The 15,708-nt window shown below is 41.0% G+C and overlaps 1 long non-coding RNA gene across 1 annotated transcript in view; it reads right to left on the minus strand.

Moving 5' to 3' along the window:
• The window catches only part of LOC142071077 (uncharacterized), a 91,227-nt gene that overhangs the window by 25,360 nt on the left and 50,159 nt on the right, over window positions 1-15,708 (minus strand). The window contains exon 2 of the long non-coding RNA XR_012667030.1: window positions 4,348-4,455. This is a non-coding gene — a long non-coding RNA (uncharacterized LOC142071077). The remainder of the gene's footprint in view (window positions 1-4,347; window positions 4,456-15,708) is intronic.

Below are 15,708 nucleotides of genomic sequence, written 5' to 3' on the forward strand. Positions count from 1 at the left end.
TTCTGTTGAAAAACTCAATACCGGGGGGAAAAAAAACTAGAAAATTTCAGTTTTTGGCCAAAAAGCAAAATATTTCAGTTTATATATGCCCCTGCAGTGCCTCATGGTGCTTGTAGTTCAGTTGGTGTATGTCCCCATTCACCGCTATGGACTGGGCTCCCCAGCCAGACCTCATCTCCCATGATGTACAACAGCCATTGGGCTCCCATAATGCACTACCTCTCCTCACGAAGAGGGTGTATCTTGGGAGATTAGTCCCACCGTAGATAAGAGAATGGAAGCATGAGGCACCCAAACTACAACTCCTATGAGGCACCATGACAGCTTTTCTAAATCAAACTGTTTTGTTCCCTGATTCTTCACCAAAATGTCAAAATTTTCTGGAGGGAAAATACTCCCATTTTCTGAGCAAGTCATTCCTTTATGCCACTAAAAAAAACAAAGCAAAAGCCAAATGCACAGAAGAAATCATCCCAAAAAACATTGTTTTATACTTAAATCCTGGGGAGAAAGCATCTGTGCATGAAGGTCCTGCTAATAATATTTCTTTTTCAAGAAGAGAAGTTGATTGAACATAAACAGCATGTACTCTGGAAGATCATTTAGGTTCTGTGTGTATAGCTGTATTTTTTTCCATATAAAGTTTTCTTTGAAACTAGCAGCTTTCCAAGGCAGCAGTCTCAGGGAACGGTTTCTGGATTTCATTGCAGGGAAGAAGGACCTAGTAGGGGAATGGGAGTTATAGAATACTCTCAAAAGCTTTGTCATAAAAGTCAGTTTATTAATTCACTGGCCAAGTATTTCCTTAAAACTACATTCTGCAAGTAAATTTTAAACCATGATTTTATCAGATTACTTTAGAAAAAATCAGGTCCTTTTGTTGTAAATGTAAAGTATTTGTATTTTAGAAGAAAAGGCATGGTCCTAAAGTTTAAGATGATACCCCAGGGATATACTGTATGTAACAATACCTTTATTAGACCCAGGGCTGTCAATGTGGTACCTTTTTCACCTAAGGAATATAAGCTTGATTATGTTACTTACAATAGGGCCAAATGCATGAAATCTAGCCTCTAAAATTGTGCCTTCTAAAATTCTGTTTAGTTCCCAAGCAATGTCTAACACTCAAACATTGAGTCAAATTGTCAGCCAGTCTCAATCCAGTCAATAAACTTGCATGTGAAATTTTCAATATGCAAACCACCATATTTGTGCTTAAAACAATGTACCAAGTTATTCTTCTGGTCAAAATGGGCAAAAATGGTAATGCGTATAATTCGGCATATTTGTTGCATCCATCTCCCTGAACCTTTTATCTATGTAGATTGTAAGCTTTTGGGGAGGGAAGGTTATAAACAAGATTTTGGCTCCCACATCACCTAGGTTACTTTGAAATGTTTACTTTGCCATTTACTTTTAGCACACCCTTCTTAAAATCCTATTTAGATTTCAAGCAAAGGCTAAAAGGCAATTTTGTACTGATGTGCAGTGAATTTTTTTAAATGTGCACGTGCATTTTAAAAAACATGAATACTAAATAGAAAATAAAACCCTGAAGTTCCTCATGACACACTCCAGAGTCAACATAACATTTTCTATTAACAATGCACAATAACATAGACATTTTTAGACACTTATCACCTATGTAAATGCTAATTTTGCAGAAGTCTTCATGCAAAATAGGCCCAAAAGAAATTATGACATTGTGTAATCTCTCCTCAACAGAGATCCAAGACTGGAACAGCAGTAGAAGTGTTTTGCGGTGGGGGTGTCAAAAATTATGCACAGAGCTGTGGTATGAAAAGCACAAAGTGTCTGCATATCCCCAAAGTTAGGCTCTGGCCAGTTACATTAGTACTTTACCTTCACAAAAGCTAAATTCACCCTCAAGTTTTTGCATTTTTTAAAAGACGATAAAAGCAGAGATATGATTCTGTGTTAAAGATATGGCTGCATCAGAGCACATTCACTGTCCTTTTACTTGGGCTACTTTTGAAGACCACTTGGAAGGTACAGCTAGTACAGCATGCAGAACTGGAAGCCATCTGCTTATGGGTCAACATGAGCAAGTTACACCTCTTCTCTGTGAAATGCATTGATTTCCTATTTGATTAGGTGTGCAGTGTAAATTCTGATCTATAAAGACTCTGCAGAGCTTAATCTGGCTAACTTCAGGAGCACCTGTCTCCCTGTGAAATGCCAAGATGTCTGACCAGTTGAGGAGCTTTTGTTGACAGTCCCTTAAGGGGTACTTTCTGGGGGCTACACAGAGTGAGTTTTCAGAGCAAGGTTCCTGTTTGTAGAACCCTGAGAATACGAGTTTACTGACCTAGGCCGGGATTCAGCAAAGCACCTAAACACATGCTTAATTTTAAACATGTGCTTGAAGTTAAGCTTGTTCTCAGATGCTTTGCATAGTATAAAACATTTTCTGGTCAAAAGTTTGTTTGCTTTGGATGATTGTTGATTTACCTAAGATTGGTTGGAGCAGTATACAGAAGGGATCTATATAGACTGTCCACTGTAAACAGTTGAAATTAAAGTGATGCTGCATTTAATCTGTCATGCATCCAGATGTTCTGTTCATCAGCATATTAAAAAAATCAGTTAAATAAATTCTGCTTTGTATCCAAATTGGGCCAAATACCAACTGCAAACATTCACTATGTGACCAAAAAAATAAAATTCAAAGTTTGATACATCACTAACGTAGAGGCACCTAGACAGCAAGAGAAGAGACAAAAAATAAACCCTCTGAGCATTCTGGAAAAGCTTAAAGGATCCCTCCTGTCACCTGGCAGGGAATGGAGTGAATCTGGGTCACAGGGGAAGGTTGTGTCCTTTCCCTATGGTTAGCTGACGCAGGGAAAAGTCTCTGGGGATTGTGATTAGCATTTTTCTGGGCTTGTCTACACTGGAAATGCTACAGTGGCACAGCTGTAGTGCTTCAGTGTAGACACTACCTACACCGATGGGCGGGATTCTCCATTGGCATAGTTAATCCACCTTCCCAAGAGGCAGTAGATAGGCCAACAGAAGAATTCTTCTGTTAACCTAGCATTGTCTACACCAGAGGTTAGGTTGGCTTAACTGCATCACTTGGAGTGTAGATTTTTCATACCCTGAGAGACATAGATGGGCCAACTTAACTTTTGAGTGTTAGACCTGGCCTCTATTATGGCATTTTTAAATAGTCTCCTGCAGTTGGCAGGCATTTCACTTTTGTGACTGTTCCTTTTAATTTCTGCTTAACTAGCTTCCTCATTTTTCTGCAGTTCCCCCTTTTTGAAATTAAATGATACTGTGGTGGGTTTCTTTGATATTTACCCCCTTGCAAGTATGTCAAATTTAATTACATTATAGTTGCTATTACCAAGTGGTTCAACTATATTGACCTCTTGGACCAGATCCTGTTCACCACATAGGACTAAATCAGGAATTGCCTCTCCTCTTGTGGATTCCATGACTAGTTGCTTCACGAAGCAGTCCTTAATGATGTCAAGAACATTTCTCTTTGTAACCCATCATGACATGTTCACATTCAATATAAGGATAGTTGAAATCTCCAATTATTATTACATTTTCTGCCTTTGTAGCCTCTCTAAACTCCCTGAGCATGTCACAATCACCATCACCCTCCTGGTCAGGTGGTCGATAGTATATTCCTATTGCTATACTCTTATTGTTCAAGCATGGAATTTCTATCCATAGAAAGTCTTTGGTACAGTGTGGTTCATTTAAGATTTTTACTTTATTTGATTCTATGCTTTATTTCATATATAGTCCACCCCCCCCCCCAACCAGGACGAGTTACTCTGTAATTCCTATATATTTTGTACCCTGGTTTGTCCTGTTGATAATCCTTATTCCACCAAATTTCCATGATGTCTATTGTATCAGCGTCCTCATTTACTAGTTCACCCATCTTGGTATGTAGACTTTAGCATTTGTATATAAGCACCTGTAAATGTTGTCAGTATTGAGTTGCTTGCCTTCATGTATTGTATTTAAATGGGACTCTTACATTTAACTGTTCCTCAATAGCTCTACCTATAGTTTACCAACTTCTTTCCTATCCTACTCAGTAGGATATACAATTCCCCCTTTAATAAGTTCATTCCTAAGGGGTGTCTCCGCTCCAACCATGTGTTCCTCCTCAGCTGTTGGCTTTTCCTCAGCCCTTAGTCTAAAACATACTCCACAATCTTTTTAATTTTGCATGCCAGCAATCTGTCCCATCTTGTATTTAGCTGTGACACTCTAGTTACCTTTTCCAGACCTAAGGAAGACCTCTATGAAGCTCAAAAGCTTGTCCCTTTCACCAAGAGAAAATATTACCTCACCTACCTTGTCTCTCTCATATCCTGGGACCAACATGGCAACAACAATAGTGCAAATGGCATCACTGACAGGCCAGAGGAAGCTGCAGCAGCATGGAACTTTCAAGCCTTCAACCTGGAAAGAAAAACATTGACCAAATTTTCAAACAGCAGTAGGGTCAAAGCACACTACGGGACTTTCTGTGTTTAGCAACGGGGTCCATATGTGGATTTAATGCACAGCAGGATAGTGTGCTGTAGATTTATACCCTGATGTGCCATGCACTAAGTCTCCATATAGACAGGCCCTGGGAGCCACTTTTGTTAGTCTTCATTCAAAGCCAAACCCCAGTCCTCTCTTATGTGGGAGGAAGGGATGTATTAGCTCCTTATTCCTGCACATGTCAGCTTTATGCTGCCTCTCTGTGGAATGGAGCATTGAGAGGCTGCATGGCTGGTTAATGGTCAGGATGAATGGAACGGTCATGCAAATAATTTCTGTCTCCAACGAAACCTCTCATGGAGGGCTCCCAGAATTTACTGCAGAGCCACACTGCTAGTGGAGAAATTCCTAAGGTTTACAAAAAATGTTATCTTTGAGTGTGGAGGCAGACTGGGAGAAGCTCTCCTTACCCTTCATCTAGATTTCTTCTGTATTGTACAGAGTATGAGGGCTGCATAAGTCCTCCACAGTTGACCATGAGTCAGCTAAGAGTCCAGTTTCCTATGAGCCAGTGAGGCACTTGACATAATTTCTAAGGGCCTAAGAGAGTAAAATATCAGACTCTAACTCCTGGGCAGGTGTTTGCCAGCCAAGTGGGTGTTACACAAGGATTTCTTGCTTCACAACCACAGAGTCATGCCAAGCTGCAAAACACCTAGCCAGTTACAGGCTATAGGGCACAAAAGAGCCAAGATTGGACCCAGAAAGGGCTTTGATTTTAATAGACATTTTGCCAAAGTAAAGGTTGAGTAAAGGCCCTGAACCACTCTCAGAAGCTATTTATGCCCAGTGAACATTTATCCCTTAAGTAATCTTAATTACCTTAATCTTTTGGCAATTCAGTTAAAAGTTACATAATGGTCAGAGTCCAAGTCATGAATAGGATTTAGAAATCATGTAAGGGGTAGAGCCTCCAAATGTTACTGGACCTATTCCTAGTGAAGCACCAATCTACTGGGCCCAGTAGTGAGTGCTTGCAGGACTGGACCTAAACCACTGACCAGATGCTGCTCAGCCATCTTGACTAGTGGCTTCAAGTCCTTGGTGCATTTAAAGACAGACAAAGATTGCTGAAGCATTTGTTATAGATGGCATAAAATAACAACTTTTTAAAAAATCATTACTGTACAAACATTTTTGGTAAACTTTGCAGCCTAGATAGAAGCAAAACCGCATCCTTTTAAATTCTAGAAATCTGCAATGTGTGAATATAACACGGAAGTCCCTGCCTAAATGTGATTTTGCTTTAAGTGCTGGTAGGGCACATTTCTCTTGTTTCAGTCTGTTATTATAACTTCCGTGCTATTAAAGTAATAGTTTGCTGATGCAGGGAAAATGGCATTGCAACACAGCTAAGCAGAGTCAGTACTAACTTTTTTTAAAATTTATGATACAAATCAATAAGATATAAAGAATATAAATCAAAAATAAAAAGACTAGTTTTCCTCTACTTTACTTTTGCACTCTGTACATGCTCCTCAAACTGAATGGGCATTTCAGAAGTCCTCAGGAAAGGTCAATGGCTACTTCTAGGACTGAAATGCTTGTTTGCACTGAATCATTTTCTGCTTCTTTTGGAGCAGGGAGGGGGCCACTTGTTTGCATAGGACATAAAAGTGGTAAAGGTTATGGCAATCTGAGCAAACAGGCCATGATAATTCTACAATGGATGGATTGCCACTTGCCTGAATATTAGGGTCAAGAAACTGGTCTGAATAATAATGATCTCTACCTCCCCAAAGTTTTAATTGAAACCAGATCAGACTTTTGAGACTGGAAAACACTTCGAATCATTTTTAAAATAATTGTTTCAGTTGTGATTACCTCTGCATTTTCCTGATTCTTCCAGCATTAACTCATCTGTGAGCAGGAGAGCTGAAAATCGCACAAGAAAGCTTTTTCTTAAAAGACTTCCAGATACATTTTGCAGACCCAAGACATTCAAGTAGCTTGGCCATGCTTTGCATAAACATTCAGGGGAAAATTTTCAAATGTACAAAGGGCTGTCAGCCACTTACCTCTTATGGACTTTCCTTTTGCCATTGCCTTAAAAAATCCCCTCCTCAAACCTTTGTTTTTCTAAGTGAACCAAACCTCCAAACTTTTGTCATTTAGCTTTGGAATCAGAGAGAAGGATGGCCTTGTGCTCAAGGCACAGAACTAAGAGTCAGGAAATCTGGGTCCTCTTATTCCCAGCTGTGCTACAGATTTCATGTGTGACCTTGGGCAAATCATTTAAGCTCTCTCTACCTCAGTTTTCCTATCTGCAAAAAAAGGGCACTATTACTACCGACCTCACAGGATTATTGTGAGGCTTAATTCAGATACCGTGGTGAGGAGCACCATTGCGATTCATATAAATAAATAAAATACAAACCCACCATAATCTGATACAGAGCCTTTGGGGATGCTCAAAGCAGTCTTTTGTTATAGGTTCTTTTACAAGTTTTGTTTTGATTTAACTTCTCCAAGATGGAGTGTTGGATAGTTGTTTGAGGTAGCAGGGGCTATTTTTAAAAGGGAAAAATATTTGGAACAGTTTCCCAAAAGAAGTGGGTATTGGACATAAAATTAGGCTCGACAAATCCTTTGTATAGTAAACAGAAAATAATTCTGCATGGGAGGGAGATAGGCTAGTTGATCTAATAGGTCTTTTACATTTCTGTCTTCTGTGGTCCAATGATAATATGTACTTAGACTCTGGAGCATTTTCCTTGTAACAGTGATTCCCAAACTGTGGTCTACAGATCACTAGTGGTCCACAGAGTGTTGCTGGTTGTACAGTATTCATTCCTCCTTAATTCCAGCTGCTAAACTGCATTAGAAGACAGATCAAATGCACTGAAAACTTTCCTAATGTTCTTTTTCATGTGAGCAATGATTGTAGTTGCCACAGGGATGTCATGTGGTCTGGGATTAAAATGGAATTGTAATGGGCTGTTGTGAATGGGAGGGGAGTTGTCCAGGATATGATCTCTCCATTAAAATATAGTCCACGCTATGAAAAAGTCAAATACTTTTGAAATCATAAAATAAATCTGAGAAAAATGCAATTCATTCGAAGACAATGAATGAAGAGAAAAGGAGGTGAAACTCATTGAATATATTATTTATTACAACTCTAGTAACACAGGAGGTTAAAGTTTGGAACTAAACTAGTTGTCTCTAACTGGACTTGTTAGAGAGGGATGGACAAAGTCCTTCAGTTGCTAATAGGAAGGCTGCACCCATTTTTTAAGATGACCACCCACGATTTTCTCTGTAACGAACTAGTCACTCACACTTACAGTTTAGAACTCTATTTTCAGCTTTATTGCTTTAAAATATCTGAGCAGAATTGTGCCCCTGTATGTCTGAGCGCAACCCTGGACTTCAGTGTAAAATTCCGTGAAGTCACTGGACTTCAATGTAAATTTCATCAGTATGTTGGGCTGGTCTCAAGAGAAGATCACCTACCAATCCCACTGGCTGCAATAAAATGTGTGCGTGCTCAGCACCTCTCAGGATCACGCCCTATCTGAGGACAGAATCATGTCCCTCATGTGCACAGCCATTTAAATATGCTTTCTGCCATATGTATTTTTTAAAACCAGCATGCCTTACATATTTAACCTCATACAGGGATGCCCATATACATACAGTATGTCCATGAAAGTGCTGGATGGGCCATGAACGTATAATAATGTCATCCTTTTTTTTTTTTTTTTTTAAATGTGGGACAATTGCTGTGAGAGACAAATAACATGCAGACTAAGAATAAGAGAATTTGGAAGCTGCTAAAAGCAGCAGGTGGAAAAAATGCTTCCTCACGTCAGATGTCCTTGGTTAGATCACTGTGCAAAGAAAGGGCTGAAAGCTTACGCAGTTTGGACACACTTATTTACCAAAACACTTTACCAAAGTAATGATAAATAGCAAGAATTGGATGTGTGGATCTAAATTCACTGAGAGTTCCCCAGGGATTCTTTTCCCAACAAGTACAATAATGGAAAGGCCATTGTCGAACTCAAAGAACTGGAGTGAGGTCAGCAAAGAGAGCAGCCGCGAGGCCCTTGGGAAGCAGTGATTGCTACTCACCATATGAATGGAAAGCAAAGAGAAAAGCAGACCTGACCTTTCAGTGAGACCTGGAAACAGCCACAAGAACACTGGTCATTAAAACAAAACAAAAAAAGGCATTAAAAAGAAGTCTCTTCAATAGAAACAGGAAGTGGTTGAAGGAGATTAGGCCCAGAAAAACAAAGCTCTACTCTCCCTCAGGCTGCCGAGGTCTTCCACCGCATTTATTGGGCTGTGGAAATGGACAGATGCTGGCAGCCTTCCGACAAATGACAGTAATGGGAGGTGACATCTCTGGACCCCAACCAGCTAGCACACAATTGTCTCATTTTCATGGTGTGTCAAATTAAATTTGGACACTAGTGTTTTGCTTGGCTTGTACAGTTATCTCCTGTCCAGGGCAGGACACAGTGAGAAGTTTACAACTTTACACTGACTTTGACCTACAAACAAAAATGCCAGCCCCACAGAACCCAAAGCCACCTAGGGCATGGAGGGGAAGAAGGAAGAGCTCAGAAGAGCTCCAGCTGGGGCTCAACCAATTACATGTTTTCAGCGTGGACATCCGGGATCCATGGGGAAAAAAATTCAGCACTGAATCATTCTTTTTCTTAGTCATGACCTTTTTACCCCCCTTCCCTCCTCCCCTTTCCCTTCTTTGCATCAATTCATTTCTTCATCAGTGGCTCACATACATCAGCATAACAGAACCATTTGAGACGTTTTGGTGGAGCGTGTATTTAGTGAGTGCAAGGGAAATTTTCTCAGCCCGGCTCTTTTAGTTGGGTATGTTAAAAGGCTTCCTGTTTCTCACATTTTTGGTTCACAAAAAAGATAAAAATCGTCTGTGTACCAGAAAGAAAACTGAAATACTTTCAAAACGTGGGAAATTACAGGAAGACCTGGTGGTATACCACTAGTAAATGTACCATAGGGAACAATTCTCCCTTGGTGGAGAGAAGGATAGGATGGCCCAATAGTTATTTTCTCTCTCTAGGTGAAATCCTAGCTTTATTGAAGTCTGTGGCAAGACTCCCTCTGACTTCAATAGGGCCAGGATTTCACCCCATTATTCCATGACTGAAACTGCAGCATATTCAGCTGCTGCTTTGCAAACCCCAAGCATGGGAACCTAGTAAGTTCAGTCACATGTAGTGATGGGTGAACCTTGAAAACTTTGGATTTGGGGTTTGGTTCAGAAAGGCATCTAAACATTTCAGTACTTGTCTGAGGCTCATTGTAAGGGCCTGCTGGCTTTCTCCTTCAGGGGCCAGCTCTCTAAATTCGCTGAGTTTGGAAGAGAATGGCTGGAAATATGATAAGGAGGTCAGGTGAGGAGAAAGGCAGTCAGCAGAATCCATGACTAAGTGGGAACTTACAGGCCCATAAAGAGACTGATCCAAAGCAGTGAAGTCAGTTGAAAGACTCCCATAACTTCTGCGGGCCTTAAGTTTGGATCCAGGAATCAACATGAGAGTACACAGAGAGAGGAACAAGAGGTAGCATTATGAAAGCAGGAAGTGAGGAGTGGTACTTATACTTCAGCAGGGGTGTTACGTGGTTGTGTGAGGAGGAGGAGCACTTCGGCTAGACTAGATCACATCCCAATTAGTGTTAAATCACCACTGCTTTCTCATGAGATTTCTAGCACTGCCTACTTTAACTCAGGATAGAAATAGTATTAATTATTATTTGTATTGTGCCTATACCAGAAGAATCCTCTTATCTTGTGGTATTTCAGCACTTCTGGTTCCAGATTTAGAGAGAAGCACAATGTGCAGAGGAGCATGAAAATTAGAGAAAGGTCTCCACCAAAACCTTACATCCAAATACCCTGTGTTTGGAAACATTGAACTCCATATCCAAAATGTGCAGTGTTGACCAATTTCTAGCGAAGATGAAAAATAATGGGGGAGCGGGGAGGGGAAGCTAACAATATTTTCAAGACCTTCAAAAACTCAAACATTCAGCATCTCAATCTTGGTTTAGTGTCAGAAGCAAACAAAGGTTCAGAACAGATTCATGTTGTTATTAGCTAGGACCCTGACTCAGCAAGGCCTGTAAGCCTATGCTTAACTTTACGCACTTAGGTGCTTTGCTGATGAGAGATGGACTTAAGCACATGCTTAACTTTAAGCATGGGTTTAACTCCTTTGCTGAAAAGGGGTCTAGAGCCAAGCACCCAGTAGATTCTAATCCTCCAAACCCATTTCAGGGCATAAAATGTTGTTTAGATTGATACTTTTAGATATATTTTAATGGAATATTTTGTGAGTACCCCCTGTGCTGTGCTGTCTGGGGTTTTTTTGTTTTGTTTTGTTTTGTTTCTAATGGCTAGCCATATATCACAGTATGGCTGCTGTTTAAATATTTGCCTGAAAAAAATGTAGTCTGCGCTTAAGAAAAGTGGTTTGGCACAAACTGAACATTTTCAAACATCCATTTACCAGCTGGAACACTTATTTTTTTAATTGAACAAAAGTGGAATGCTTCTAAATACACCGGACTGTTTACTAGGTTTCTTATTACCTACGCATCATATGGCGTGCTATAATAAGATACCATTGAGCTGCTTAAAGGTTGGGGTTTTTTGAAAGTCTGTAATTTTTCTAATAATAACAAAAGAGCAGTGAATAGATTCTACAATAGCAGGATGGAAAAATGTGCTAAAGTATTTCCATAAATCAAATGTAGCACTTTGGCAATAGCTCTGAGGCAGTAACTTTTGTAAATTAGGACCAGATGATTTTAAAATAGAAACTTACATAAATTTATGGTGTGATTTTTTTTTCCCTTTTCTTTTAACACAAGTTTGTCTGTCTTCACGAAGTTCCTTTGGCTGTTCAGCATGATGGGAGTTGGTATTTTAGAAGCATATTTTTATGATTTATCATACCCACGTAAATTGACAGAACATTTTAAATATAAAAACAAGAAGAGGGGATATTTTCAGAGGCACAAAGGAGACTGAAGCACCCAATTCCCTTTGACTTCCAATGGGAATTAGATGCCTAATTTTCCTTGCGCCTTTGAAAATCTCCCTCTTATCATTTTGCATAAAAATGGAAAATTCAACTCCCCATTTCTTTCACACTGTCCTTCTTCCCTTGTTTTTTTTCCCCTTCTCCTCCCTCCTTGTCCACAAATTTCAAGACACTTCTCCCTTCCCCTTTTCTTCCTCCTCCCCCCAGCCATTAAAGTTTCTACAAATGTTCCTGGTTGGTTTGTTTGTTTGTTTTTGCCAGTTAGTTTGAGGTGGGTGGCAGCACACAAGCACCTTAGGTGCATCCTTTTTTCATTGCAGTGATCATTTTAAGCCTGTCGGCAATAGAAAAAGGAACCTCTCTGACAAAGGGTGACAAATGGAATGGTAGCAGTGCCAGATAGGGACATTTCACCCGTGATCATCTCGTTCTAATTCAAATCTTTCAACACTACATACATATACTGTATACATGTTCTCCTAATCCATGGCTGGCCTTAACATTAGTGACCCAAGTAGCTGTCTAGAGCATACAAAACCAGGGGGCTGCTATTTGATTTAATATAAGTGAATGTCAATTCCTAATTGCTCACTATCTAAGAAAGAGAAGTGCCAACATCTGACCTGCCCAGGTTGCTCTTTGAGCGAACACCATACCTGACTTAATCCTTCACTGAGTTAGGAGTCTCTAGAATAATCTGTCACATGCCCAGCACCATGGCACCCTGTGAACGAATGGTTAAATAGTGCCCTAACTTTGAGGAGTAACTTTGCCCAGGTATTTTTACAGCATTTACCCATTGTCCAGAGAGGGGAAAGTTGCTCAGATTGTCTCTCAAAGCCATTTTGATATTAGAGTTGCCTCTCTAAAGCCTGAAGCTCAGGGAGTCTGGGTACTGCTCCTCCGCACAAAATTTCATCCTCTAATATAATCAGCTGAATGGAACCCATTCATGTATTCCAGTCAAGTTAAAGAGGCACTCTGAGTACCAATGATCTAACACATAGCCCAAAAGTTTGAGGAATCATGGATTTGAATCTCCATTTAAACCATAACTGAAAAGTCTGAAGTTCAGGAACTGCCATAATTAGTTTGCATCATGAAGGGCAGTGTTTAGGGAGCTTCCATTAAATTGCTGGTCTCGTAGTTTTCCCTGTGTGCGTTTTATGGAACGATGCTTGCTTCAGCAGTTCAGGCTTCTCTTCCCTACCTGCGGCAGGGCAAAGTATGGGCCTGCTGTTCTTTGTTAAAGAGATGACCTGTCTTCAGTGTTCTCTCCTCACCACACACGCTCTACTAAGCAGAGTCAAATACATTAAAGTCAAGGCTCAGGCCACTGCAGTATGTGTCCCAAGTCCTAGTCCCAGTGAAGTCAATGGGAGTTTTGCCCATGAGAAGAGGATCTGGCCTCCTCTACCCCCTCCTTTGGCTACCATATCAATGCAGGTGTCCAGAGTTATGAATGGCAGCAGTAGAAAAGATAAGGAACAAAGTCCCCATATGTCTTCTTTTTCTGTATTGTTTACGGAGACTCCTGCAAACAGTGCAATACGTTGTTCTTTTCTCTAAAAATCATTAGACTTAACTCTTGTTAGAATGACAGCCAACACGCCCACACCCCCAGCCTCCATCAGCATGGGAGCAAGAACATCAACAGATTTAGATGGCAGCAAAGATATGCATTTTTAAACAATCTTTATGGGAAGGGGGTTCACACTGAGACTGAATTGAGATTTTTAACAAACCATCAAAAATGTAAAGTCAAATAAACTGAAGCGTCATACTCTGCTATTATGGGATTAATCTAGCTCCCACTGAAATTATGAGAAGCTTTCCAGTAACTTCAGTGGTACCTGGAACAGCCCAATGAAGAGGAAGTAGCTATCTTCCCATTATATGCCCTCCATCCAACTTTCCCCAGTAGAAACCAATCCTCCTGAAATTTCTCAAGCTACATCTCATTCCAAAGTAGAAATTTTATGGGACGTTTGGGGAGAAAACCAAAGGGGATTTTCATAGTGAAGGTCAGGAAGGGAAATTTTTAAAAACACCCTTTTGATTTTTTTTTTAAATTAACTTTTCTTTTGGACTCACCCACAATATGAGCTGGCCAACAGACTCCACATGGGAGTGGTTGGCCTCACTGAGGAGAAGTGACTTTTAGGGCTTTGAGGGGGCTATCTGGGGGGAATTATGAAGATAATGCAGTTTGTTTACACTAAGGTAGGAGGGGAAAATGTTAACTAGAGGCTCCTGAAAGCAGGGATACAAAGAGAAGGCTGGAGGACAGGCTCCGGGGGAAAGCGGAAGTCCTTGCCTGGCCCACTCACAGGAGCAGAAATGGAGGAGGGTGTGAAAAACTAAAGGACTATGTCGTTCAAAAGAGACGTAGGGTAAGGACTGTGGGTTTTTGCTCTGCTGACACAAGCCATCCTTTGCTGTTTTGCTCTGTTTTTGGACCACCCTGTAGACAGCTCTGGTCCTGACTCCCTGTGCTCTGGCTAGGGTGCAGAAATTCTCTGCAGACATGTATGTATTTTAAAGTGGCAGGATGCAGTATTTTGATTCTCCCCCTCTTACCTTCCTTATTCCTCCCACTCTTTCTTGTTACCTGAAGCTACAGTCTAAGCCACTTTCATACACAGATGTTTTCACATGCACGCAGAGCAAACCTTAAAATGTTTAGATATATAAGTGTACCTTCTACTGACTTCAGGTATGGATGAATCTTATATGGAGAGGAGAAAAATCTGAGAAAGAGTACGGAGAGGGGCCAGTGGCATAGGCGCTGACTTTTAGTTTTACCCGGGGGTGCTCTACCCCAAGGCCCCACCCCCACTCCATCCCTTCCCGCTGACGCCCTGCCCTCGCTCCTCCTCTTCCTGCCCCATGTCCGCCCTGCCTCCTCCCACCCCCTTCAGCCCCTTCCTGCCCACCACTCGCTGGTCTCACCCACCTCCAAGCACCTCCCACAGCTACCAAGCAGCTGATTGGCAGCGCCACTGAACAGCTGTGGCTGGTGGGTGCTGAGCACTCAATATTTTTTTCCCTGGGTGCTTGAGCCCTGGAGCACCCATGGAGTCGGTGGCTATGGCCAGTGGACTGAGATGATGGACATGGTCTGGGATGGCATGGAGCCAGCTGTGTTACCTGGTATGGAGTAGGGAGCTGGAGATGGGTGTGCTTGGACAGTGGGAAGAGCCTGGCAGGACATGGAAGGAGGGGCAAGTGAACATAGGACATGGAGCCTGCTAAGGAAAGGCAATTATTTATCTAGGATAGTTGTGGAATACTTAATTTCCAAACCATAAAATGTTAAATGCCGAAAGTGTTCAGTATGGAGAAAAACTGTCCTCTCCATTTCCACCCACTATCCACTACCCCCATAGGCCACTCATGAAAAACTTCTCCACTCATACACACCTTCCCATGGACTTGCCAAGGTCTGCAGGAAAGAAATTTCCCTTTGATGAGCCTCATGATTTCCATCTCTGGGCAGCAGAACTACCATCCTGCAATCCTAATATGCCAAACCAATTTAATCTTTAGATGCTCATTTAAAGGAATTTGGGAAATTCCCCAACAAGCATAAAATTGCTATTGCATCCTGACTGAACTCCACCGAAACCCCAACACACTCAACCTTTGGTCTTGTTTGAATCATTTTATTGTTTGGGGAGAAGTGAATAGGATACACCACTTGTCCTATATATCATTGATTAAAAGTATAGATTGGATCAAACTACAACTCTGCATCTCCCCAAATTCGGGAGTAGTTCAGATCAGGATCTGAACTTTTTGATCTTCAGGCTTATTTCTGTAATCAGTTAAACTAGGATCCAGAATCTGACCATGCCTAAATCTTGGGGTATTTCACAGTAACATGAATCTTATTCCTAACCATATGTGTTGGAGCCACCTCTAATTACAACTGCTGTGTTATGGAAGTGTTGGATCCTGAGCAACATCAGAGAGTTGTGCTTATTGTGCTCCATCCACACTAGCATGAGTTAGCAAGTTTTCTGCATGCTCATTAATCATGTTATTTTTCTCAGCTTTTCTTCTGAAGAGTATTTTTTTTCCTTTTGGCCCTAGCAGGCTGAATGGCATGCAATCCACGCTT

The sequence above is a fragment of the Caretta caretta genome, chromosome 2, assembly GCF_965140235.1.
Source record: "Caretta caretta isolate rCarCar2 chromosome 2, rCarCar1.hap1, whole genome shotgun sequence".
Taxonomy (NCBI): Eukaryota; Metazoa; Chordata; order Testudines; family Cheloniidae; genus Caretta; species Caretta caretta.